This window comes from Corythoichthys intestinalis, chromosome 5 (assembly GCF_030265065.1).
Source record: "Corythoichthys intestinalis isolate RoL2023-P3 chromosome 5, ASM3026506v1, whole genome shotgun sequence".
NCBI lineage: Eukaryota > Metazoa > Chordata > Actinopteri > Syngnathiformes > Syngnathidae > Corythoichthys > Corythoichthys intestinalis.
In genome coordinates this window covers 20,238,674-20,266,386 of record NC_080399.1, presented here as the reverse complement: position 1 = coordinate 20,266,386, position 27,713 = coordinate 20,238,674, and the positions used below count along the sequence as shown (strand labels likewise).

At 40.4% G+C, this 27,713-nt stretch overlaps 1 protein-coding gene across 2 annotated transcripts in view; it reads right to left on the bottom strand.

Annotated features, from left to right (window-relative positions):
• Window positions 1-27,713, bottom strand: part of LOC130916739 (A disintegrin and metalloproteinase with thrombospondin motifs 20) — a 301,389-nt gene that overhangs the window by 248,455 nt on the left and 25,221 nt on the right. The window contains exons 1-2 of one of the 2 annotated variants that reach the window (XM_057837675.1): window positions 18,047-18,296; window positions 17,180-17,331 (exon numbers count right to left, since the gene is read on the bottom strand). The gene's annotated coding sequence lies outside the window, so the exon portion shown is untranslated. Of the gene's footprint in view, window positions 1-17,179; window positions 17,332-18,046; window positions 18,297-27,713 lie in introns of those variants that run through there. The other variant, XM_057837674.1, reaches the window with a different exon arrangement.

Below are 27,713 nucleotides of genomic sequence, written 5' to 3'. Positions count from 1 at the left end.
ATATGGACAGTGATGAGGAGTAAAAAATGTGGAAACACAGGCATAAGTGAGACTTTGCTGTGTATAAGTTTAAAGTATTGATTATTGACCTGTCTGTCTAAAATGCCATATTTTTATTCCCCCAATTATACCAGTGGTAAAGCATAATTTATTATTTATTTATGATAACATTGCAGGTTTAATTCTTTTTTTCTAGAGCTGCTGCATATAATTAATAATTTTTGTTTGTAAGATGTTTACGTTCAAAGTTTGCACTTAAATTACTTACCTCTTGTGTTCAAAACACCAGGAAATACAGTAATTGAATTACTGCACTTTATTGTTGTCTGTCACTGGAGTTTTATTATCAATCCCATCCAACAAAATGACGGTCATATAGTAAGCCTTAATTTTTTTTTCATAAAAAAATAAAACATAACATTGGTATGAAATATTGTTGTTTAATTTTGCTATTAGAAATGTGGTCTTTTTATATGTTTAAAATACTGTACGAACACACACAACAAATGTTTACTATCGTATCGTTTTCACTCTGTATCGAACCGTATCGTTCTTAAACTGTATCGAATCGTATCGAATCGCTTGGCCATAAAAATGTATCGTTTTTTTAATCGAATCGTAACCTGTGTATCTAGATACATATCGAATCGGCTTCATGCCAGAGATTCCCAACCCTACTGTTTTCCTGTTGAATATAAAGTTGTGTTGTTTTATGAGGCAAAGTCATTGAAAATCATGTGCACCCCTTTATACCTACACTTGCTGCTACAGCTGCAACATTCAGTGTTACAAATGTACATGGTGTCACACGTTTGATCATCTGACGATCAGCATGAATGGAAGTCACTGAGGTGCAGACAACGCTGTCACTCTAGAAGTTACCATAACAAACCACAAACCCCCCTTCATCACAATCCCATTTCTGCCTCCACTCTCCCCCTTTTTCTTGGTCAGTTCAGGTGGCTCTCATGGTGCAATGATCAAGGAGTTCGGCCACCTGAGACTTGTGTTGGCTTGCATTGCAGATTAAGCTCCTCCCGCACCCCAAGACCAGCTAAAGACGCTTCCGCTTCCCCCCATCCAATGCTGCAGCAAGACTTCATAAGCTGCAAAATTCCTCTGTGGTCTTTAAACACAGTAGTCTGTCAACCTCTTTTCCTGCTCCCATTGAGCGAGACTTTGTTTTCCAGAGCCCCTTAGACAGCTATAAAACATGGCCAAAGCTGCTGTACTGCCATTTTGGTGATGAATCATCACATTAGGGTGGAATAATAAAAAAAGATTACTGTTTTGTGAGAGTGTCTGAACAAAAAGGCAGCTGGTTACAAGTGTTTCAAAATCGTCACCTTTACACGAAGCTTTGTGCCTTTTGACAGCACTAAGACCATGACATCATAACCGACCTAGTAGCCTAATAATTGTGCATTTCTCTATAACTGAAGAATTTCAATCAAAGAATTATAAAGAAAACTTGCTCAAGAGTTATTTCAACATGACACGATGCATTGTGAAACTGAAAACTGGTAATAGTTTTTTTCTAACTATACAACTGATGTAAACAACCCTAATCAAAGTAATAATAAAAGTTAAACAACAGTGTACAACAAAACGATTTCCCAGAATTAGCTTTGAGAGCAGCAGCCTTGAATATCCCTTTGGAATTAATTAGTGAAGTACTCTAATTCTGATACCGCAAACTTCTTGGATTGGACATCACCAAAAATATTTTACCCTGAGGTCATTTGTGTGTAGTAACAACGGATACATTGCTATACTTGTAGATTTAACACGAACAAGATAAAAATTGTCAACAATGTAGCGCATATATTGAGATCAATCACCCCTAGAAGGTTTCATGTCGAGAGCAAACCAGAAAAGCAGCAGACCGCGACTGAATCCTATGTGGCCTCGTCGCGTCACTCTGACTTTTAATAATGTGTCAAGGAAGCATAAATTACAGAACCACATGGTACCATGAGCAGAACCCTGCGGGACACCACATCAGAGAGGCTCCATGTCTGACGTGAACTGACCCACAGAGAATGATAAAAGTTCTTGCCAACATGAATGGAGACCAGAACAATTGCAACAACATAACAGAACTGTCAGCTATAGAATGATATACGGAATTATATTAAATCTGGACTCGAAAAGTGAATTCTCTCAAGTAAGTATCTCTTAGGAGATATGTGCCTATTAAATAACCATACTCTGAAATGTGATGTGATGAAAGGCAGCTTCAAATTTGCTTAGACGATTGAAGTTTAGACACTGAAATTGTTATATCTAGTACATTTTTAAGGTTTTTGACTTTAAAAAAAAACATATCCATATAAAAATATTAAAGTGTTGAAGTTTTAGTTTTGTATAAAACTGGAATTACTGAGTCAGCGTCGCGGAATGGATTGTGTTTGACCTTAAAGAAGCCACTCTACTACATTGTTTGCTCGGGATTCATTAGTTAATGCCTGCTGATAGCTACTTACAAGCCACTTTGAAGCCTTTAACACCACATGTGTACCGTCTGTCACTAAAAACTTTTAACAACATGATCCCGCGTGTACTATACACTATTACGAAGTAGTCCCTCATGCAATTTGTGGGCTCTGAGCTAATGTTTTTTTCTGTCCACATACCATATGTTCGCTATTTATATTTACTTGGCTAATAGGGACTCAGCATGAGGGCGTATGTTTTGGTTAAAGGACAGGTTTAAAATGGGAGAAGATGATGTGATGTCATAAAATACAAAACAAATTGGAATATATCATATGACTGTATCAATGACACAGAAAAATGATCAGTCACTCTATATAGGGGGAGTATCATAAACCCTTAAAAAAGACATCACTGTCATGAAGAGTAGACGATCCAAGCACAAGCTTCACGCTGGGCAAATTCCCTACTACGCTTACGACAAGTCATGTGATCGCCTGCTAAGATTCGGTTTCACCGGGCAATTGTTCGCTCTTCTGCAGTTGTCGATTTGGGAATCTTGCATCTGTTCCCAGATGACTTGATATTAGAGTGGAAGCTTTACTTCAATGGTAATAAAAAAACGGCAAACTTAAATTTTGAGGTCAATTAAATGTGAGAGGACTACTGATGTGATGTGATTAAATGACTCGGCGTTCCACACATTTGCAGTTAGACTAACACCAGAGCGCTAATCTGTAAGCGCGACTGCTTTTACTATGCATTTTTCGTTGTAGACTCCTTCAGTGGTGTTGAATGGCATAAGCCTTGCAGTGGACAGCTGCCTCGTGTTTGGGTTATTAACAGCTGTGAACTTTTAAACTGGCAGCTATACATAAGATTTAATGGCAGCTTCCCACTAACTTGTTATTTTAATCATTTCCGCTGAGCTCAGAGACAATATGACCATTTCCTATTTTCACGAAATCACACAAACGACATTCACATTTGTTATTTGAATACATATTGAGACAATAATAACCAATGCATCTCAGATGACCCCGAGCAGGACAACTGGCGGACTATTTATGTGACCATCAACCAAAATAATTAGGTGGTCATATTGAACACGATGACTGTGTTTTTTTGTCAGTGTATGATCTGTGGTTATAGTTAATGTATTATTTTTCCTTATTGCAAGATATTAAGTAAGATGTTAAGGAAAAAAAAAAAAAAAAAAAAAAGATTAATCAACAACTGATTGCTGAATCTTATTTCTATGTACAACTGAACTGGATTTAAACTAAAATCTCCACCAATTCCTGTTCCTTTGATGTTGCTAGGCTGAATTCATCGCACTTTTAGTAGCTGCCCTCAAGACCATTAAAATTCTTGTCCCTATACCTCACGCCCACAAGAATTATGGTACATCCTTATTTGCATTTATCCAATTAAAGACCATTAAAATTCTTGTCCCTATACCTCACGCCCACAAGAATTATGATCAGTGTTGGGCACGTTACTTTAAAAAAGTAATTACTCACTACTTCTTCCAAAAAGTAACTGAGTTAGTAACTGAATTACTCTATAATAAAGGTAATTAGAGACCAGGGAAAGTAACTATTTCCATTACTTTAAAAAGAAGTTGTTGTATGTCAAAGAATTTGAAATTTTCTGAGCAGTATTCGAGTCAGTTGAATAGAGAAGAACAGACAGGTACTTGTGTTATAGAACCTTGTAATATTTATTGTACCTCACCAGCAACAGATTTATCCTACATTTGAAGTGCAACAAAAATAAACAGATTTGAATTGCTTACCATAGATGTCGACAAAAGCTTTGCCCCGGGACATAAATTACACTTTACAAGCACGCTCTTTGCTTTAATTTCGACCAACTTGAAATAGTGTTTATATCTCCACCTTGTAAAGGACAAATTTTCCTCTGAATGCTGTGCCATCATATCCTTCTGCATCTGTTTTGCGTTTGTGTACTTGCCGCACGTGCTGTTCCGGTTTGTGTGTGAAAACACCAGCTCTGGAGTACGTGTGCTGTTAGGCTCGAGCGTTTACGTCACAGAATGGGGGATCACGTGAGATTTGACAACAACGCAGCCATATTGGAAGCAGGTCTGGCTTGCGGGACATTAAACTTTAACTAGCCAGTTCGATAAAGAGACAAACTCGTTACGAAGGCGAAGAACAGATATGTGATCAAACTTAAGGATGTGAACAATGTTGGCCCTTACGAGCAAGCTGAAGACAAATGGAGTAAAGATGTCGACGGGCTTCCACAATTATGCGAAATGGACATTCTGCTGCATTTATTGCTTGGTTTATGTTACTAAACTCATCAGCGATTCCGAAATTACAAATTGCTACAAAAGTACAAACAGTTTTGCTGCGGATGGGTGCAGGACCTGCACATTATGACCGTATCAAACGGAAACTCCATCGTTCTTGCAAAGGTAGGCTATGTGTGTTTACCATTTTCATTGCCATGAACCTGAACGCACCCCAAGTCTTGGATGACAAATATACAGAGTAGAGTAGACTCGCTACGGCTGGTAGTTTCTTCAATTTATTCAAAGTAAGTAACGCACCGCTTTTGACTGTCAGTAACAGTAACGGCGTTGTAATGGCGGAAAAAATAATTAGTTAGATCACCCCGTTACTGAAAAAAATAACGCTGTTATGTAACGGCGTTATTTATAACGGCGTTATTCCCAACACTGATTATTATCCATCTTTATTTGCATTTATCCGCCAAATGAACCACTGTGTGTAGAAAAATCTAAACAGCACTCAAAACTAGTCTTTCACTCAATTTGAACATGTCATTTGTACAGTTTTTACTCACCATTTGCCACTTTGTTTCACCTCATTTCCGTACCTAACTACAAATGTAAACCTCATGGCACATATTTTTTTTTTTTGGTCTCATTGAGAATAAACATTTATTTTACACTTCTATCAGCCGCTGTTGTTTAACTTTTACTATTCATCCTGGCAGCAGCACATTTCCCAGCTCTAAAAATAATTCGTGACCCAGATAAAAGTTTCTAGTTCTCGATATAAGCTGAAATTATGGAGTGGATTTGGTGCTTAGGATGGGCACAAAAGGACACTCTGTTCAGTCTCAAGTGAAGAGGACACTGTCAAAGCAGGCCTTCAACGTGTCCTAGGCGTCCCTTGATGAAAACCACAGTAAAAGATGGCCGCTTTCTGTGGGAGGTGCTGATAACCTGGCCTAGGTGATAGCAAGATGCCTAAAATTAGTGTTGTCAGAATGCTGTGCGATAACAATGCCTCAGATGTCACACTACACAATGTGCACTGAATCCCCTCTGTCAGCTATTTTACAGTGGCTAAAGTTTTGCACGAAGCACATCATCCCAAACGTTCCACGCGGTGTGATAATAACACATGGTTATGTTCACATGGCACATAACAGCTTGAACTCACCAAACTCAAAACCTCAAGAAAAGATGTTCAGTACATGTACAAGTGTATAAAGTGGAGCTGAACTAAAAGCTGTTGTCAGCTCAACTTGACATGATTCATGATAGTCTGTACTAAAAAAAACATCAAATTTAATCTCTACATTTTCATTTAAGTAGTAAATTACACTACTATTCATGTGTTTGTGTGTATGCTTAGTCAATTGTAGCTCTGTTTTACTTTTAAATTGTGTCTCAAGTTAGCTTAGTGGGCCTTTAAAACAATTTTTGCAGCTATACAAGGAAAAAAGCCCAGTAGTGGATGTAAACAGCATTGGAATGACATAAACACTTTTTTTTTTTTTTTAAGTTTAAACTTTATACTTAGTTTATACTTTAATATATACAGTCATGAAAAAATTACGTCACCCCATGAAATATTCAGTTCTTATTAAGAAATATTCATGCAGTATATCAATGTCTGATCTAGTTTTTCTTCATTTCTAGAAATTAAAGTGATTTAATTGCAGGTAAACAACAAAAATTAACATTTGACTCATTAAACCAAACATATAAACAAAAATGCATATTCTAACTGAGGAAAAAGTTAAGGCACCCTACCACCTAATAGCTAGCCTTACCCCCTTTGGCTAAAATAACTTCAGAGAGACGCTTTTTTTTAGCCATGTACCAGTCTTTGACATCGGTCTGAAGAAAGTTTGCCCCCCTCCTCAATGCAGAATACTTTCAGCTGTGAGATGTTTGAGGGGTTTCTTGCATGTACAGCCCTTTTCAAGTTACCCCATTGCGTCCCAATGGGATTAAGATCTGATCTTTGACTCGGCCATTCTAGGATTCTCCATTTCTTCCTTTTCAGCCAGTCCTTGGTGGATTTACTGGTATGTTTTGGGTCATTGTCATGTTGCAGGCTCCAGTTTTGCTTAAGCTTTAATTTTTTTCACAGATGATCTCACATGTTCCTCAAGCACCCTCTGATACACGATAGAATTCATTGTGGAGTCTATGATGGTGAGCTAGCCAGGTCCTGCAGCAGCAAAGCATCCACAAACCATGACACTTCCAACTCCATGATTCACAGTTGGTATGAGGTTCTTTTCCTGGAATGCTGTATTGGGTTCACGCCATACATGTCCTCTGTTCTGGTGTCCAAATAATTTAATTTTAAAGTCATCTGTCCAAAGAACATTATAACAGAAGTCCTGGTCTTTGTCTACATTCACTCTGGCAAACTTCAGTCTGGCCTTGATGTTGTTCTTGGTGAGCAAAGGTTTCCTCCTTGCACACCTCCCATGAAGGTTAAACTTGTGAAGTCTCTTTCTGATTATAGAGGCATGCACTTTCACATCAACAGTAGTAAGAGCCTGCTGTAGGTCCTGTGATGACATTTTAGGGTTTTTGGAGACTTCTTTTAGCATCTTGCGGTCTGCTCTCGGGGTGAACTCGCTTGGACAGCAAGACCTGGGCATGTTGGCAGTTGTTTCGAATGTCCTCCACTTGTAGACTATTTTCTGGACAGTGGAATGGCGTATTTTATATTCTTTTGAAATCCCTTACCAGACTCATAAGCGTCTACAATCTTCTTTCTGAAGGCCTCAGACAGCTCCTTTGATCTCACCATGATGTTTTCTCTCACCTCAACAGTCAGGGCACACCAAACTAAATGTGAGTTTTAAATAAGGCAAGCCTCCTTCAAAACACTGGTTAATGATGTTCTAATCATGTGCACCTGATGTGATAGACTTGTGTGTGACTTTAGCCATTTTAAGTGGGATTGAATGTGGGGGTGTCCTAATTTATTCCTCAACAGAAATTGCATTTATTTAAAATTACATTTTATATAAAGATATAAAATACATTTTTTCAGTTTTAATTGTTTAGTTCTATTTCTTGAATCTCTCAAGATTGTTAAAATTGATATTAAATATCCATTTGACCAAATATGTTAGAAAACACACAGGCTTCCCATAGGGTGTCCTAAGTTTTTCACATGACGTGATATTACTCAAAATGCCGCTTTAAAAACGTTTTTTTTTTTTTTTCCATTTTACTGAACTTTACTTTTTTTCCATTTTACTGAAAACCGCATGTTGTTGGAAGCTGAAGAAAAAAACAACACGCCTTTTTACTGCTTATAGTTACAAAATGATGCTGGATTTTGTAGATTTTTTTTTTTTTTGTCCAATCAAATTTCAGCCTCTCTATATTTTACCATGTCAATCTAATTTGTCGAGTGTCCTTCAAAATCATTAGTGCTAGCCAAGGAAATGATCACAGAGCCAGATTATGCTGTAATTTCCCCATCCTCCGATTAGTTGTTCAAAGCAAAACTAGAATACATTTAATCAGCATCTCTTGTGACTATAATGTAGTTGACTTTAAAAAATATATATATACACATATATATACAGTGCCTTGCAAAAGTATTCGGCCCCCTTGAATCTTGCAACCTTTCGCCACATTTCAGGCTTCAAACATAAAGATATGAAATTTATTTTTTTTGTCAAGAATCAACAACAAGTGGGACACAATCGTGAAGTGGAACAACATTTATTGGATAATTTAAACTTTTTTAACAAATAAAAAACTGAAAAGTGGGGCGTGCAATATTATTCGGCCCCTTTACTTTCAGTGCAGCAAACTCACACCAGAAGTTCAGTGAGGATCTCTGAATGATCCAATGTTGTCCTAAATGACCGATGATGATACATTTAATCCACCTCTGTGTAATCAAGTCTCCGTATAAACGCACCTGCTCTGTGAGTCTCAGGGTTCTGTTTAAAGTGCAGAGAGCATTATGAAAACCAAGGAACACACCAGGCAGGTCCGAGATACTGTTGTGGAGAAGTTTAAAGCCGGATTTGGATACAAAATGATTTCCCAAGCTTTAAACATCTCAAGGAGCACTGTGCAAGCCATCATATTGAAATGGAAGGAGCATCAGACCACTACAAATCTACCAAGACCCGGCCGTCCTTCCAAACTTTCTTCTCAAACAAGGAGAAAACTGATCAGAGATGCAGCCAAGAGGCCCATGATCACTCTGGATGAACTGCAGAGATCTACAGCTGAGGTGGGAGAGTCTGTCCATAGGACAACAATCAGTCGTACACTGCACAAATCTGGCCTTTATGGAAGAGTGGCAAGAAGAAAGCCATTTCTCAAAGATATCCATAAAAAGTCTCGTTTAAAGTTTGCCACAAGCCACCTGGGAGACACACCAAACATGTGGAAGAAGGTGCTCTGGTCAGATGAAACCAAAATGGAACTTTTTGGCCACAATGCAAAACGATATGTTTGGCGTAAAAGCAACACAGCTCATCACCCTGAACACACCATCCCCACTGTCAAACATGGTGGTGGCAGCATCATGGTTTGGGCCTGCTTTTCTCCAGCAGGGACAGGGAAGATGGTTAAAATTGACGGGAAGATGGATGCAGCCAAATACAGGAACATTCTGGAAGAAAACCTGTTGGTATCTGCACAAGACCTGAGACTGGGACGGAGATTTATCTTCCAACAGGACAATGATCCAAAACATAAAGCCAAATCTACAATGGAATGGTTCAAAAATAATCGTATCCAGGTGTTAGAATGGCCAAGTCAAAGTCCAGACCTGAATCCAATTGAGAATCTGTGGAAAGAGCTGAAGACTGCTGTTCACAAACACTCTCCATCCAACCTCACTGAGCTCGAGCTGTTTTGCAAGGAAGAATGGGCAAGAATGTCAGTCTGTCGATGTGCAAAACTGATAGAAACATACCCCAAGCGACTTGCAGCTGTAATTGGAGCAAAAGGTGGCGCTACAAAGTATCAACGCAAGGGGGCCGAATAATATTGCACGCCCTACTTTTCAGTTTTTTATTTGTTAAAAAAGTTTAAATTATCCAATAAATTTTGTTCCACTTCACGATTGTGTCCCACTTGTTGTTGATTCTTGACAAAAAATTAAAATTTTATATCTTTATGTTTGAAGCCTGAAATGTGGCGAAAGGTTGCAAAGTTCAAGGGGGCCGAATACTTTTGCAAGGCACTGTATATACAGTGGGGCAAATAAGTATTTAGTCAACCACCAATTGTGTAACTTATCCTGCTTGAAAAGATTAGAGAGGCCTGCAATTGTCAACATGGGTAAACCTCGACCATGAGAGACAGAATGTGGAAAAAAAAAACAGAAAATCACATTGTTTGATTTTTAAAGAATTTGCAAATTAGAGTGGAAAATAAATATTTGGTCACCTACAAACTAGTAAGATTTCTGGCTGTCAAAGAAGTCCAACTTCTTCTAACGAGGTCTAACAAGGCTCCACTCGTTACCTGTATTAGTGGCACCTGTTTTAACTCATTATCGGTATAAAAGACACACGTCCACAATCTCAGTCAGTCACACTCCAAACTCCACTATGGCCAAGACCAAAGAGCTGTCGAAGGACACTAGAAACAAAATTGTAGACTTGCACCAGACTGGGAAGACAATCTGCAATAGGTAAAACGCTTGGTGTAAAGAAATCAACTGTGGGAGTAATTATTAGAAAATGGAAGACATACAAGACCACTGATAATCTCCCTCGATCTGGGACTTCATGCAAGATCTCACCCCGTGGCGTCAAAATGATAACAAGAATGGTGAGCAAAAATCCCAGAACCACACAGGGGGACCTAGTGAATGACCTACAGAGAGCTGGGACCACAGTAACAAAGGCTACTATCAGTAACACAATGCGCCGCCAGGGACTCAAATCCTGCACTGCCAGACGTGTCCCCCTGCTGAAGCCAGTACACATCCAGGCCCGTCTGCGGTTCGCTAGAGAGCATTTGGATGATCCAGAAGAGGACTGGGAGAATGTGTTATGGTCAGATGAACCCAAAATAGAACTTTTTGGCAGAAACACAGGTTCTCGTGTTTGGAGGAGAAAGAATACTGAATTGCATCCGAAGAACACCATACCCACTGTGAAACATGGGGGTGGAAACATCATGCTTTGGGGCTGTTTTCCTGCAATGGGACCAGGACGACTGATCTGTGTAAAGGAAAGAATGAATGGGGCCATGTATCGAGAGATTTTGAGTGAAAATTTCCTACCATCAGCAAGGGCATTGAAGATGAGACGTGGCTGGGTCTTTCAGCATGACAATGATCCCAAACACACAGCCAGGGCAACAAAGGAGTGGCTTTGTAAGAAGCATTTCAAGGTCCTGGAGTGACCTAGCCAGTCTCCAGATCTCAACTCCGTAGAAAATCTGTGGAGGGAGTTGAAAGTCCGTGTTGCCCAACGACAGCCCCAAAACATCACTGCTGTAGAGGAGATCTGCATGGAGGAATGGGCCAAAATATCAGAAACAGTGTGTGAAAAGCTTGTGAAGAGTTACAGAAAATGTTTGGCCTCAGTGATTGCCAAAAAAAAGGGTACATAAGAAAGTATTGAGATGAACTTTTGGTATTGACCAAATACTAATTTTCCACTATGATTTGCAAATGATTTTTTAAAAAATCAAACAATGTGATTTTCTGTGGGGGGGGGGGGTCACATTCTGTCTCTCATGGTTGAGGTTTACCCATGTTGACAATTACAGGCCTAATATTTTCAAGTGGGAGAACTAGCACAATTAGTGGTTGACTAAATACTTATTTGCCCCACTGTGTATATACAGTATGTAGTTTTGTATAGAATTTATGCTTTCTATACTAGATAATGGCAGCATTAAGAGTTGTCCTAAATGGAGTGTGTCCCGACTGAAAGCCCAGGTTGCAGATGCATGGCCCACCACTTGGTTGCATCATATGTTGAAGCCCCTATGGCGTGAATGCTTAGATTTGTAAGCGCTGAATGGGTGCAGCCATTGTTCTCTGTTGTAGCTTCAGTCAGGAGTTGTGTAAACAGGTTTAAATGGCAGGGAAGCTGCAGAACTTCTGAGAACAGCTCTGATCAAAGGCGCCTTCACATGAAACCTGCGTGACGCTGCTCTGCATGTGTGTGTGTCCTAGAAGGAGATGACAGACATAGATCTGTCTGGTGTGGTTGCTTCAGTGCCCCCACCTTTGCCTTTCCCTCACTTTTTTGTTGCATTTTACCGCGTGTGTTTGCACAACACCAGTCAATGAGAGCCCACCTGCCCCCTGGCCTCATATAGCATCATGTGACCTCTTCCTGCTCTCCTCGACTGGATGCTCATACACAGCAAACTTCATTACAAGTAACAGCGTGATCCTCTTTCACAAATGACCTGAAGAACATGTGGATTCTAGTGTACATAGTGTTATAAACAGGGGTGCACATATTTTTTTTTGCTCAGGTTCTCAGAGGAGGACCTGGAGATGTGACTTGGTCCTCACTGAGCTTGAGAGCCAACCCGCCTGATGCGATAAAATTATGACAAGCTTTACTTAGAGCCAATTACCTTTAATTCATTATATTAACAATTAATGCTTGATTGGCACAACAAAATTGCCATTACTTTGAAGTGAAATGTAAAGAAATAAACATAAAAGCACTAATTCAAAATAAAGGGCATTATGCGGCTCCCACATTAACTCCAAGCCTTTGTAAAAGTGGGATGTCCTCCTCATAAGAGCTCATTGAACATGCATGTTTAGCTTTGTGAAATGCGAGCAAAAATACATTTATCAGTGCATGGCGCTGTTCTTCAATAACTTTATTCCGCCACTTGTCCATAAGGCGAGTGGGGTCCTGTCTGACATCGATAGTTTGCTTAATTGCCACATGCTCTCTGTTTTTTTCGTGCTTTTCAAAGTTTGGATGGCTGAAATGCTTTGACCCTACATAAAATGCGCTGCTCTTATCAGCGACATTGGGATTCTCACGGCAAATTTTGTACCACATTTCCGTGCGAGCATCATTTGCTTCTAGCCATGGTTCCTCCTGCAGCCACTTTTGCAAAAGTCCTTTTTTTCGGTAGCTCCGGTGACGTCTCTGTCGTCTGTCTTTTGACGGGGGTCGGGGAACACGGAAATAATTACTTAGTGAGGCCTGCCTTTTTGACATTTTGAGAAGCAATTTTCTCGCGTCCGCCGCAAATGCAGTGGTCAGCCATCGCTACGCAAAAGCGTATGGAAGCCTTTGAGGGCCAGCGCGTTTGTCTCCGTCCAGTACGTATGCGCGCATGCGGACCACTTATGTGCACCCCTGGTTATAAATGAAGTCAACTCAAGTCACATTTAGTATTTTAGCCATTAATTACAACGATTCATTGGGCCACATTTAATGGGGGGTAAAGGAAATGATCTAAACACCCAAAATGGCAAGGAAAAACTCAAAACTCTATCAAGAAAAAAACAAGAATGCTTGAGAAGGGCCCGTAAATGGGTTTCCCCTTCAGGGGTGACAAGGTTACACTGGATTATAAAAGGCAACAACATAAAACCAGATATAAAATAATTGTAAAAAAATATATATATACATAATTTCCATGAAATCTAAATCTAAAAAACATCAAATATTATCCTAAACATACACAATTAACATAGGTGGCATATTTATTAAACCAACATTTTTGAGTGATAATTATCCTAAATTTAATTTTAAAAAATCGTAATTATAAAATGAAATACAACTTTTTTTTTTAATATTTCAAATACATTTAAACATTATTATTTGGATACATGCAGTATGTATTCTTAAAATGAAGATTACTTTAAAAAAAGAATTTTTTTTTTTTATTAAATACAATTACACAACAAATCATAATAGGGAGTAGTTATCTATGCGTTATTATCTGGGTTTTCACCATTACACTCAGCTATGACATGTGTTTTGGCTGAAATGCAACCAATATTGTAAACTAAGCTGGCATGCAAATACATATAACTGCAGGGGGAGCCTGAGAGCAAAAAAAAAGTGACAGTGAATTTGCACATTCACAAAAAAGAGCCTTTCATTGACATCCATTCTTTTTTTGAGGTCGGGAGAGACAAGCTGGAAGACTTGGACACTAAAAGACCCCTTTTGACTAAAAAGAGACGGGGAGTAAAGTAAATGTCCGTCCAGGAAGTCTGAACTCTTTTGGAGCATTATTGTTTAAGGTGACACTGCATGAGAGCTCTTTTAGCTTCCATGAAGTCCAATCCCGAGGTGGAGGGACCACCCATTCACTTGCCCATTCATTCTCTTGTGCTTATTCACAGGCCTGCCTGGCTCACTGCTCCTGGTCAGGTTAAGGGGAGGGGGTGCAATGGCGACGAGGACAACGGGTGTCCCGCACTCCTTACAGGCCACAGACTGGACGAGGTCACTTCAAAGTGGTCTCCTGCCGTGGGATGCTTTGATTCGCCACTTCGCTTCATTGAACAATCACGGGCTAACACCCCCTCAGGGGCCAGCCTTGGTGAGAGGTACAGCAGTAGGGTGGGCTCATTTCGTGCGTGGTGGTGACGTTGACTTTGACAGTGATGGGAGCGCTGAGGGGACAAAGTGTTGACAAGCAGCTGTGTGGGACGTGACACGCTTTGGGCTGGGTGAAAGTGGACTGTGCGTGCACTGGCAGAGGTGGCAGACTCACATGCCAAATGAATGGAAATGCCATTATTTCAGTACTTGAATTGAGTGTACCACAGGGGCCAGTACCATATGGACAGCAATAAGGCTGCAACAACCTATTGATTAAAGCAATTCATGAATTAGTTACCAACTAATTTGATAATCGATTATTGCCGGCAGCAATAGGCAGTCCCGTTTGGGTCCTTGTTTGCGTGTAATGTGAGGCTGCGCGTGTGCCAGTGATTAAAGCAAAAGAGAGAGAGTTCATTGCTGCCGTCGGGTTGGTCAGTCAATATTATTACGAAGTGTCGAGAGTTAGATTGTCTTTTGTGTTGTTAGATCCAGTGTGCCTCGGACAGAGGTGAGTAAATAAAGCCAATGTTTGTATTCTTTATTGATGAGACGTTAATATGTAGCATGTAGCGCTAAGCTAGTTAGCAATTATACTAATCAGTGTCCATTTGTATTGTGTTTTGGAGAAGCATATTAGCACTTGTTATTGGTTGTTATTGGATAGTAAAGCTGTCTCATTTTTTTAGAAAGAAATCACACCCATAAACCCATTCATATAACAGTCACAAATTCAAACTGTAAATTGTCATATAAGAGAGTGTGGTTTCAAATTTGGATTGTATTTATGAACAACTGTTCGATAAAGGAAACTGATTCATCAGTCTGCCTCCTCCTGATTCACTTTTATTGTTTAGTTTTTTCAGAGAAAATAAATGAGTCATTTGCCACGTTTACATGGAGCCAAATATTCCAATTACAATCAGTTTAGATGTTCAAACCGAATAAATGTGTTCCATATAAACACCTCATTCGGAATGAACAGGCCCAAACCGAATGGAATTTCATTCCGATTCACAAGGGTGGAATATTCCTTTTCCCAAACCGATTAGAAGTAAAATTATATCATGTAAACAGGAAAGCGGAATGGTGTCTGGTTGCGTTCTTTCTGCACATGCTCCGTACTGACGTGGTGACGTCACTTGGTGACGTAAGTAACGTCACTTGCAACATGGCTTCCAAGCACACGCACAGCGCACCTAATTGGAGTCCGGCGGAAAGTTTATATCCATGAATCCCTCCACCAGCCCACACAACTTTTTAAATGAACGGCGTGTCATTCTGAAGTTTTGTTTCCACTCGAAAAGTTAAAACAGCAGCTGATCTGACGATCGATCTCCATGTTTTGCAACGTGACGCTTTGTTTTGATTAATCTGCGCATGTCAGACGGCAGTTGTCAAACATCCTTTCGGAATAAAGGCAGACACATGTAAACGCTGGATCGGAATAGATGAAGTGACATGTAAACAGCTGATCTGAAATTTCCATTCGGAATGATTTGAATCGGTATGAATAAAAGTCAGCATGTAAACGTGGCTATTGACACAATTTATATCAGCGCTTTGATCGCAAGAAAAAAATGTAAATCAGCAGCACCTTTTTCTTTTTATTTGAATTAACAGGACATTTGTCTGATTTGTGTGCTGAGAAATTCGTTTTATGTTTTATACTCAGAATAATTATTAAAAACTTTATCAAGTTTTATGTAAAACAGTACAGTTGTAGACTACAGTACAGTTAAGTAAAAAAGCTGTAATAAAATATTATTTTGAATGAAATAGTCATTGTTACTTCAAGTTAAATTGTGAAGGTAATTGGAAAAAAAGTGATATTTATTCAATCACTCGTTTAATTATTTTTCTTACCCGACTAGTTATACAGTGTAATGTACTGTATTTTATATAGGACCCCTGAGGTCATACTGCTATCTATGGGAGATGTCTCCCCAATCTTCCCACTACCAAAGAGGCTCTGGACGCGAAATGCCACTACAGATTTTGGTTGTCACTCTTTTTTTCAATTCACAATTCATATTTTCAAACTTAGTTTGAGCCTTCTTATAGATTTTTTTTTGTTCCTACTGGCTATTGGTTGGCTCATTTTTTGGATTTCACATGGTGTATCAGTGTGACAAGCTATGGGTGAGCTGCCATTTATGTTGACTCATTTTCTCCTGTGTTGCATTATGGAGTCAGGTCAGAGAGGGTCTTTTTGTTGTATTTTATTGTTATTGTTTAGTTAGCGAGAGGGCATTAAACATTAGCGTTAAACGAGCGAACATTCAAAGTAATATGTTATATGTTTGTTATGTTTGATTCGACTACATGTGTAGTGCTTTTTGTTTTTAGTTGTTTTACACAAACTGCAATTGCGAGAGTCACAAACATGATTATATCTCCTATTATGCTCACAAGTCGAAGCAAAAAAAAAAAAAAAAAAAATAGCCAAGCAATGCCTTGGTTCTTGAAAAACTTATATGTTGGGTCATTCATTAGTTAAGATTCCACTATGTATTATCAGTATCATGCAGTCAATCCACTGTACAATTACATAGCTTTGTACATACGTCTTTTAGTTGGAAAGGAATCAAAGGGAGAAGAGGTCTTTTATTGACTGTCATAGTACTGCTAAGGACTGATTTGACAGAGCCCACATGGCCCCCACACGGATGGGCTGAGGCCCACCTGAGCTCGCTCACTCTTCAGGGTCTGCTTCATATTAAGCACTGACAATACAGTTCACGTTCTGGGAATCTGCACGTTTTTAGTGGCCAGACTGCTTATTCATTGTGTCGAACGGGATGACCTAATCACTTGGCAGCTCATCAGGCAAAAGAAAGCTCATAAATGGACCCCCCTCCTCTCTCTCCTCTTCTTCTTGACTGCTTTATTGTATTTTAAAGTGTGTCCTAAAACCAGAGTTAGCTTTTGACAGATTAGAGACTTTTGTGTGGTTCGATACCTGGCGGGGAGCCCACTGCCCCCGAGCTTCATGAGTACTGTACAGTACAGTGGTCTTTACTGTCTGCATCCAAGTACCTAGATCAGCATGATGTCACAAAGCGCTGGCCACATGATGGTAGAGTGAACCAAGTGGCACATATTGAGGAGAACCTGCAAAAGAATGAAATTGAACTGTTTAAATTCAAACTGTTACGAATAGTGTTGCACCGATACCATTTTTTGGGCCCGATACCGATACAGATACCTGGCTGTGCAGTATCGGCCGATACCGATACCATTCCGATACCACTCTGTTTGCAAAAAAAAAAATACATATATATATATATATATATATATATATATTTTATTTATTTTTTTTTTTTATTTTTTATTATTAAATTTATCAGGATCATGGAAGCTTCCACTTGGGGAAAATATATACATACAGTATATCCTGTATATACATAATATAATAAAAATATACAGTACTGTGCAAAAGTTTTAGGCAAGTGTCCTGCCTAAAACTTTTGCACAGTACTGTATATATATAATATAGATATATATGTACGTATAAGGGATGCAACGATACAGTTAAGTCACGGTTCGGTACGATTTTCGATACAATTCAATACATTTAATGCTCTGAAACAGAAAATACAGCTGTTGTTATTATTATTTTATTTTATTTTTTTATTTGCTAACAAGCAAAAATAACAGTGCGATCATATAAACAAGCATTTTAGTGCATAATATTTATGTGCATACTTCTTACTGATCTGAAGAAATTTTGTATATACTGTAAGTGCTGAGAATAATCTGAGAATTTACTGTTTGTAAAGTGGGGCACACTGTTGATTGCTGCAGCTCTCTTAGCAGCTATATTTACCATCGTCGTGACGATCCCAAGCCGAAAATGGCACTTATCGGGCGGCGGCGTGAGAACCGGACAAGACAGTGGGTCGCTGCGTGAGTGAGTCCGGTCGGAAAACGGCTTTCGAAAACGGCGGCGGCGCACTGCTCTTCATATTTGTTTTCTGTGTGATGAGTGCTCTTCCTTAGTTCAAAAATACTGCACGCACTCTGAAAATGAGAGCGCCACTGCCACCCACTGAGTGGATGCGCAAGTACACTTTATTCCAGTACGGCAAAAAAAAAAAAAAGAAATGTTCCCCGAGGTCACATGCGCCCCCCCTGGCATCGCTCTGCGCCCCCCCAGGGGGGCGCGCCCCACTATTTGAGAAGTACTGGATTAGAGTAATACCACCATTATTGGGATGTGGCCTCAGAAATAATCATTGCCCAAGTAAGGTTAAGTTATATTTAACTTTTTTCTACATTAAATGAATAATTACTTACAGAGACACTATACAGTGATTCATACACAGCTTTTACATTCCATTCCATGCATGTCCATTTGACTATCAGTCCTATTGCAGAACTGCTCTTTCTTGCAGAGGTAAGTTACTGTACATGATGTACAATACAACATTCATGCACTTGCACTCAGTGGGTAGATTACAAAATGCTGACATGGGCAAATTTCATCAGCAATTTTGGGTGACTCTTCAGAACATTAAACCTTGATGGCTAACGAAGAAACCCCCCAGAATGCTGATATCTCCCCCCTCCCCCTCCACTATTCACAAGCACTCTGCTTCATATTTTTTGTTGGGGTCCATTGACTTTCTCCTTTTCAGTCTCCTTTTAATCCCTGGGTCTGTGTCCTCACTGGCTGGCTACAGAGGGGCTATTATTCGGGGCCTTATTACTGCGCCCCTCGCGGCTTATCTCCTTCCTGGTGACAGTCTTTTCAAGCCTCCCCCTAATGACCTGGGGAAACTCACATGCTCAACTTCCCAGGGCTGTGGGGGCCTCGCTGATGTTAGAGAGGGCGGGGGGCACGGAGACGGGTCCTGTGTCCCACTGCAGGTGACCCTGCAAAGGAGGTTTTTGGGGAAAGGCGTCTTCTCAAAGAAGTTGTTAATTGCTTTGGACAGGGTATCTTTAAGACACTGAAATATCGTCCAGGAAAAAGCTCAAAAGTTGATTAAGTAAAGTAGTCTGCTGGCACTGTAATGATGTCCTATACCCTGGAGGCTTCATTAAAAGGCCACTATTCTCCTGCTTTTTCCTCTTGGCCAAGTGCATTTATTAGAGAGAAAGTCCATTTTGATTTAAATCACATTCTGAGGCCCGGCTAGAGCTTCAAAACAGCACGTTCACAGCTGGATCGTGTCCATCTAGTAATAATAGATTGCCTTTACAGTGATACCTCCAATGCGGAATACTATCAGTTGATCTTGGTTGATTTCCATGTGTTTTTCATTTCAAAACTTTTGGGAGGGGAGGAAAGTGAATAATAAGCATCATAAAACTTTTTTTGCTGTACAGGCAATCGGATAAGTAGCATTTCAACAGTCTTAACTACTATAAAAGTAAAAAAAAGTTCAACTTCTGGGTAATAAAGCTAAGAATAACTAAAATGGAGTAAAATACTCACCTAGTCAAAGACGCATAATGGAAAAGGAAGAAGGTGTATTATGTTTTATGAATAATTATAGTGACAAAAAATAGTTCTCCAACATTCAAACAAGTTCAAAATGAACTACGACTACCTGGCCCACTCTAGTGGCTAGCTCAGAACCTACAGGAAATAGTACCGTAATTTCCGGATTACAAGCCGCTACTTTTTTCCCTCATTTTGAATCCTGCAGCGTATGCAATGATGCGGCCAATTTATCAATTTTTCTAACGACCACCAGGAGCGCTCGAGCATAAAATGCAAGCATAAGACACGTGGAATATATGTGTCGAGGAAGACGCTAGTTGGCACTCTTACCCGTATTTTAACTTTGTGCTTTGTGCACGAATAAAAGTAGCAGACCCTCATCTTTGTGCATTAGTAGAATTAGCATAGCCTGGTACTCCAGACTCACCGCTGTTCCAGCTATTGAGTCTGGCCACCATTAAGCGGATAAAATTTTCAGGGTGGAGCAAGCCACAGCAAACAGACAGCGGAGTGGACTAATCAGCGACGGGCGGGACGAGGGACTTGCGCGGGGAAGTAAACATACGAGGAGAGCGGAGTTTATTCAACATGGCTAGCGCGAGACAGACTGTTGTCACTGACTTGTGTCGATGTGTTTTTGGTAATTTAAAACTGATTTTACCGTGGATTGGAACATATTCTCTGCTCTCCTGTTCGCCATCTGTGTTGTTGTGGAGACGACTTTCGACGCGGAAGAGTGACGGCGCTCGTTAAGAACACCTCACACAAATAAACGAATCTGATTTATCGATTGATTTTGTACTTGCTCGAGAGGCCGTTAATGGGCTGGGTCTCAGACTATTCTCTCAGTGTTTGAAAAACACAGGGAGAACAGTCTGGCCGTGCCAGGCAAGAATTAGCATACCTGCATCATGCTTGAAGAAATGGACATGACGTCCCGAGTTGAATTGAAGGCTTGGATGGCCAGCGGCGTCAGATCGTTTACAAAAGTGGCCGTATGCGAAGAGCAACTTTTGCAAAAGTCTGACAGCGTGGAGCAGCGTGAAAAAAATCCACCATCACCAACGGGTTTCGAAAAGCCGGTCTGCTGCGTGACGAAGAGGACGACACGCTAAGGAGTGAGCTTGAGGAGTCAGCTAAGTGCAGTGTTGCTGGCGCTGTTTGGAAAGAAAAGTTAAGGTATTGTAACGATGACAAATAGTAACCCGTTAAGTTAGGTTCCAATTCTTTATTTTGGAAACTCGTCGAACAACACACGACTGCTGCCTCTAGCAGCCGACGCACACACACAGACACACCCGCAACAACAACAACAGCACGTCTCTTGCTCTTCCGCACCTCCCTGACCTGTAAGTCACGCGCTGTATCATAACCCGATTCGTTAAAATATGGTATTTAAACTTAGAAAAATTTCTTTATAAATATTGCAGTTTACTATGTGGGCACACGCGGCTTATAGGCAGGAGAGGCTTACGTATGTACAAAATGCTTTTTCCTTTAAAAATGTACTGGGTGAGACTTGTAATCCGGGGCGCTCGATGGTCCGGAAATTACGGTAAGTACCCAATTAATGAAGCAATTTCAAGTCTGCAATTTATTAATCTAATGAATAGACCTGATGCTGGGTCCAGCCAAAAGAAAAGCAATTACCATGGAAACTAAGCTTAACATCGTAAAATGATCGGAAAAAGAGAGAGACACCGACAAACATTGGTAAAGCTATGCTGCGCTCAGACCAAATTCAAAATGTTGAGCACGAGCGCCTTGCTTGTCTTCAAAAGAGGTTTTGTGTTCACAGTTGAAGGCTGCATCACCAAACGACTTCCGGTTTACATAATGTAAATGGAGTTTCACTTGTACAGCGCCTTTCTACCTTTTTAAAGGCACTCAAAGTGCTTTGACACTATATCCTTATTTACTTATTGATGACGCAACACCAGGAGCAAAGTTGGGCTCAGTATCTAGCTCAAGGATACTTAGACAAGGTCCCCAGGGCAGCGAATCGAATCAACAGCCTCTGGTTTGGGGAGCAACTACCCCACCACTGAGCCACGCTTCACCGATGTAAAATTTGAGTTGCATGTATGCTTCAGGTTGTAATGTTGATGTGTTAAGTGTTGTGCTTTCTGGACTATCCCTAAACGCACCGCACCTGGAGTGAGCAAGGTAGATGTGGACAAGTGGGGGCAAAGGCTGTTTCGGCTTTTGGATTAGTTTTGCTGGCGTCAGTAGTCGTGTTCATGCTTTTGGTTGCAAATAAACCATTGAAAACCCTCACACTCCATCCTCTCAGCAGTATCTTTTTATTTTTAAATGCATTTTAGCTTTGTCATACGCAGTATTTTGACATGGATTTCAACATTAACTGTGAAATCAGACTTACTGTATGTGGAAATTTGGGTTACGTCGCCAGAGCAGGAACAGAACTCTGCAGCGCTCCGTTATGGTTAAGAAGGAGCTGAGCTGAAAAGCGAAACTCTATTTACCGATTGATCTACGTTCCTACCCACACCTATGGTCTCCAGCTGCGAGTCACGACCGGCAGAAAGAGATCCCTGATACAAACAGTGACCTGGATAAAAACAGCGACCTGATGTTTGTTGGGTTGGTTTGGTTTGGTTTGGTTTGGTTTGGTTTGGTTTGGTTTGGTTGTTTGTTTGTTTGGTTGGTCGGTTGGTCGGTTGTTGTTCAGTCGTCGGTCGGTCGGTCAGTCGGTCGGTCGGACGGACGGATGGACGGAAACGTATCGGATCTGAGAAAGCTTTAAAAAACAAGATAAGTAACTTTTGGTGCCATTATCCAAAACTTCAAGACAAAATGACCATCAAATACTCGTGCAATGGCACTCAATGCAAGATCTTTTCCAGTGAAGTGAAGATGATCATGAGAGAGGTAATGGAGTAGCCACAAAGTACACAGCAGGGACTTGTTAATGATCTAAAAGCATTTGGGACCTCAGTAACAAGCAAAACAGTTGGTAACACACTACAGCCTAATGCAGTGGTTCTCAACTATTCCGGGTTTTGATTTAAAGGGATCCTCTATTTTTAAGACAAGTAATTCCTAAAAGATAAATGTTAGTATGAGTTATAATAATTTGATATTAAAACCCCTCTTAATGTTTTTGTTTTAATCAAGTTTTTAAAATTATTTTAAGTGATAGGTCGCCATTCTTGTTACGTCGCAGTGCGTGACGTCACCGGGCCCGTTGCCGAAATTCCAGCGTGTCACTCGTTAGCTTTCCCAACATGTCGTCGGTTCTACCCTTCCTATTTGAACCAGATCTGAAAAGTGAGGAGCAGGACAGCACTGTCGGTCGTTCACAAGACAAGCTTCAGGGAAAAATGCGTGCAGCAAATACCTGATAAGATGGGCAAAAGTCTCAATGACAACAGAGCGAGAGAGCGTATGCTGTTGGGAACTCCGGTTGGGAGCGAGAGTGTATGCTGTTGGGAACTCCGGTTTTGTTAGCAGATATTCAAGGTAAGCATATTGCGTTTTCAAACTTATCCCAATACAATTACGTAGATTGTTAGCATCCAGAGCTGTCGTGTGCTTTACATACAGTACAGGCCAAAGAGCACACCTTGTGTAATCCCTGTCTTGTACATTGTAACGCGTGGTAGGTAGGATACGTGTATAAAAGTACCAAAAAGGGGAGAAGCTTCCGCCTATGCAAATTTTATTCACAAAAAATTATATTTCCACCTTGACCACTCTTCACTCGGGAGCTCAGCAGTACGCAAACACGCGTTCCCTGACGAACTCCAACATTGTTGTCAGGTCCATGTCAGAGTCACTCTCGTCACTGTAGCGTGCCACAGTGCTTTGATTATTTGGTATGATTTGGGGAAAACTCCCACGAAGAATAGTCAACAAAAAAGATAGCAATACTAGTCCAAATCTGCGTTTTTTACTCACTCCAAGATCCAGGAATTAGACCGATCCCATGGCAATGTTGCAGCCGCGATCAGGCCGTCGAATCCACAAAATAGACTGATCCGAAAAGCCGCTGTGTGACCGACGAATAAAAAAAATAGATCCGAAACCAATATTGCAGAAGTGGTGGGACTGTCGGATCCAGAAAATAACATCCCTTACTTGACTGAGGATCCAGGAAAAATGTTCAGGCGCCAGCTGTAACGTGTGGTGGGTAGGATACGTGCATACAGGGACCAAAAAGGGGGAGAAGCTTCCACTTATGCACATTTATTCACTAAAAATAATAATTCCACCTTGACCACTCACTTCACTCCCCTTGTTTCCATTTGACTGGAAATTGCATCCAAAAGCAGCACATCGTGGCATTTTACATCACGAGTTTAGGCAGCAATAAGCAATTGTTGAACACGCTACACATTTGGAAAGATCCTAATGACGTCATCACTGCGAGCCCGCAAACCATGGCGCCAACTAACGGTCAAAATATGTGGTAAATATTATAAAAAATTTGCCATTGATTTAAAATTTTATGTGTTTCTAACAACATATTTTAGTACAAGAGAACAATTGTGGTTTATTAGAGCCTACATGTATTTAAGGTAGAGAATCATTTTTAAAAAAAATAAAAATAAAATAAATAAAAAACATGACTCAGCAAAAAATCTGGCATTTACAATGTATTTGCCTTAACCGTCTTACTTCAATGGCACATCTATGACATCCATCATTCTAATCTTAAATGCCCTCTATGAGTACATTAGAGTAAATTAGAGTGGGTTTCTGCTTTGAATGATTTAATCTAGACTTCAAACTTTATTTGCATTTAGCTTAGACGCAGTTAGACAGACAGACATCCAATGATCATCTGTCGAACCCCTGACCTTGGGATTTCAGGATGATTACTGTCAGTTCTCCCTGTTAAAATGGATTGGCTGTCTATCACCATCAATAGCAGCCAATAAATTAAGCTCGTGCATTACAAAACTGCACCTCAAGAGTGGACAAGAAATTTGAATGTCATTGACAAAGCCGCTATTGTCCGTACAGACACCCCCAGGATACGTGACACAGGTGTCCATCTTCTGGCTTCCCTCACATCATGCCAGCCCACTGTTCCCTGAGGTCTTTTGGTGTCTCTGTCTCATAAAATACATTGGATGGGTCCTATTTAGTAATGAGTTTAGTGAGGCAATTTTCAGGGACAAGTAAGGTCAAGCCCTGGGGGACGTAATAAGGATGGGAATTTTGTGAATGATGAGAGTATTGGGAAGTCATGTAAACTAGATTCAGAATGTCTACATCACGTTTGTGTCATGTATGAGCTGGCAAGTAATTCACCTTCTTCAAGCACATGAGGACACGTTGTAGAGTGCTCGGGTCAGTTGGTAATTGTCATTTATTCGCGTTTCACCAGTTGTGTCTAGTTCAGCTGCATATCTTGGTATGTTTGCTTTGAAATGTCATTAGTGCTTTTTGTTGCACCTTAACCCCTCTTCTTTTAATTACTACAAAACGCTGATCCCCACTCCTGCCTACTGCACTTGCATCAACAAAGTTACTAAGGGGATGGAAGAATGCGGAGTGAAGTGGACATGACACCCTAAACGCAACACAAAGATGTGTTTGCTGAAAGAACAGCCGGCAAACTTAAAGCTAATCTAGAGTGGCTTGGAGCAACGAAACCCCCTGCAAATTCAACAAAGTTATCTTGGTGCTTCCAAACAGGCCCCAGCAAATGCAAACACACATATTTATTCTCCGGCGGTTTCTGGAAGCCATCAGTTCAGTGGCAATCCATGTTAACAATGAGTGTACATAAAGCTTCATCAATCACATTTTTAAAAAGCAGCATGGGATTATGTTCTCGGAATTAAATTTACGGTACACGCAGTGATACAACTTCACACATTGAACAACATAATGATACTGACCCAGGATCGACGGCTGATGAGTGGAGCGTCCGACAGAAGTCAGTCATGATTGACAGAGCTTTGACTGGCCAAATGTTGGAATTTTGATATCTGGTGATCAGAGCTGTGTAAATAGTGCAACACTGTGAATCGGATTGTTGGAGGTCTTCGTAAAGAAACAATTTTATAGCGCTAGATCTACGAAAGAGGGATAAGATGACAGTGATCAGGGCTGACATCACATTTCGTCACAGCTTAGCTCATCGTGTGACAAATATATATTCAACGAATTTAACCGGATTACTCTGACTGTTGTGTCAAATGTGAAAATGTTAATCAACTCATTATTTTTTTGCCCCTTCAAAATTAGGTTTTCATCACTTTTGTTGCTTTTTTACAGTGGGGCAAATAAGTATTTAGTCAACCACTAATTGTGCAAGTTCTCCCACTTGAAAATATTACACAGGCCTGTAATTGTCAACATGGGTAAACCTCAACCATGAGAGACAGAATGTGGGAAAAAAAAACAGAAAATCACATTGTTTGATTTTTAAATAATTTATTTGCAAATCATGGTGGAAAATAAGTATTTGGTCTATACCAAAAGTTCATCTCAATACTTTTTTTATGTACCCTTTGTTGGCAATAACGGAGGCCAAACGTTTTCTGTAACTCTTCACAAGCTTTTCACACACTGTTGCTGGTATTTTGGCCCATTCCTCCATGCAGATCTCCTCTACAGCAGTGATGTTTTGGGGCTGTCGTTGGGCAACACGGACTTTCAACTCCCTCCTCACCCCGTGGCGTCAAAATGATACCAAGAACGGGGAGCAAAAATCCCAGAACCACACGGGGGGACCTAGTGAATGACCTACAAAGAGCTGGGACCACAGTAACAAAGGCTACTATCAGTAACACAATGCACAGCCAGGGACTCAAATCCTGCACTGCCAGACGTGTCCCCCTGCTGAAGAAAGTACACGTCCAGGCCCGTCTGCGGTTTGCTAGAGAGCATTTGGATGATCCAGAAGAGGACTGGGAGAATGTATAATGGTCAGATGAAACAAAAATAGAACTTTTAGGTAGAAACACAGGTTCTCTTGTTTGGAGGAAAAAGAATACTGAATTGCACCGTACCCACTGTGTAGCATGGGGGTGGAAACACCATGCTTTGGGGCTGTTTTCCTGCAAAGGGACCAGGACGACTGATCTGTGTAAAGGAAAGAATGAATGGGGCCATGTATCGAGAGATTTTGAGTGAAAATCTACTTCCATCAGCAAGGGCATTGAAGATGAGACAAGTCTGGGTCTTTCAGCATGACAATGATCCCAAACACACAGCCAGGGCAACAAATGAGTGGCTTCATTAGAAGCATTTCAAGGCCCTGGAGTGGCCTAGCCAGTCTCCAGGTCTCAACAAAATCTGCGGAGGGAGTTGAAAGTCCGTGTTGCCCAACGACAGCCCCAAAACATCACTGCTCTAGAGGAGATCTGCATGTAGGAATGGGCCAAAATACCAGCAACAGTGTGTGAAAAGCTTGTGAAAAGTTACAGAAAACGTTTAGCCTCCGTTATTACCAACAAAGGGTACATAACAAAGTACTGAGATGAACTTTTGGTATTGACCAAATACTTATTTTCCACCATGATTTGCAAATAAATTATTTAAAAATCAAACAATGTGATTGTCTGTTTTTTTTCCACATTCTGACTCTCATGGTTGAGGCTTAACCATGTTGACAATTACAGGCCTCTCTAATATTTTCAAATGGGAGAACTTGCACAATTAGTGGTTGACTAAATACTTATTTGCCCCACTGTATAGGGGAGAACAATGTTCAGATGTTTCTATTTCTATCGTTTGTAGAGTTGTCCTGACTAGTCGACGTCATATTTGATGTACATGCTTCGACGAGCACATCATCCTGTTGACATTTAATAAAGGTTTGAGGTCTCACAATCTCTGTAGTCTGTGCACAGTATTACTGGCATTCCCAAGGGGCCTCTATCCTTTTTCGATGTGACCGGCGTTACAAATATATTGCGCAGAAGAATAAATTGGGCAAAGCAAAAGACAGAGAGAAGCAGGTGTTCAACGGAATTGCGCGGGAGTGCCGTGTTAAGTGGCTGAGCTTCCCCCGCTAGTTTTGTTTTGTTAATAAAAGTCTCCACTGAAAAAAAACATCCAACGC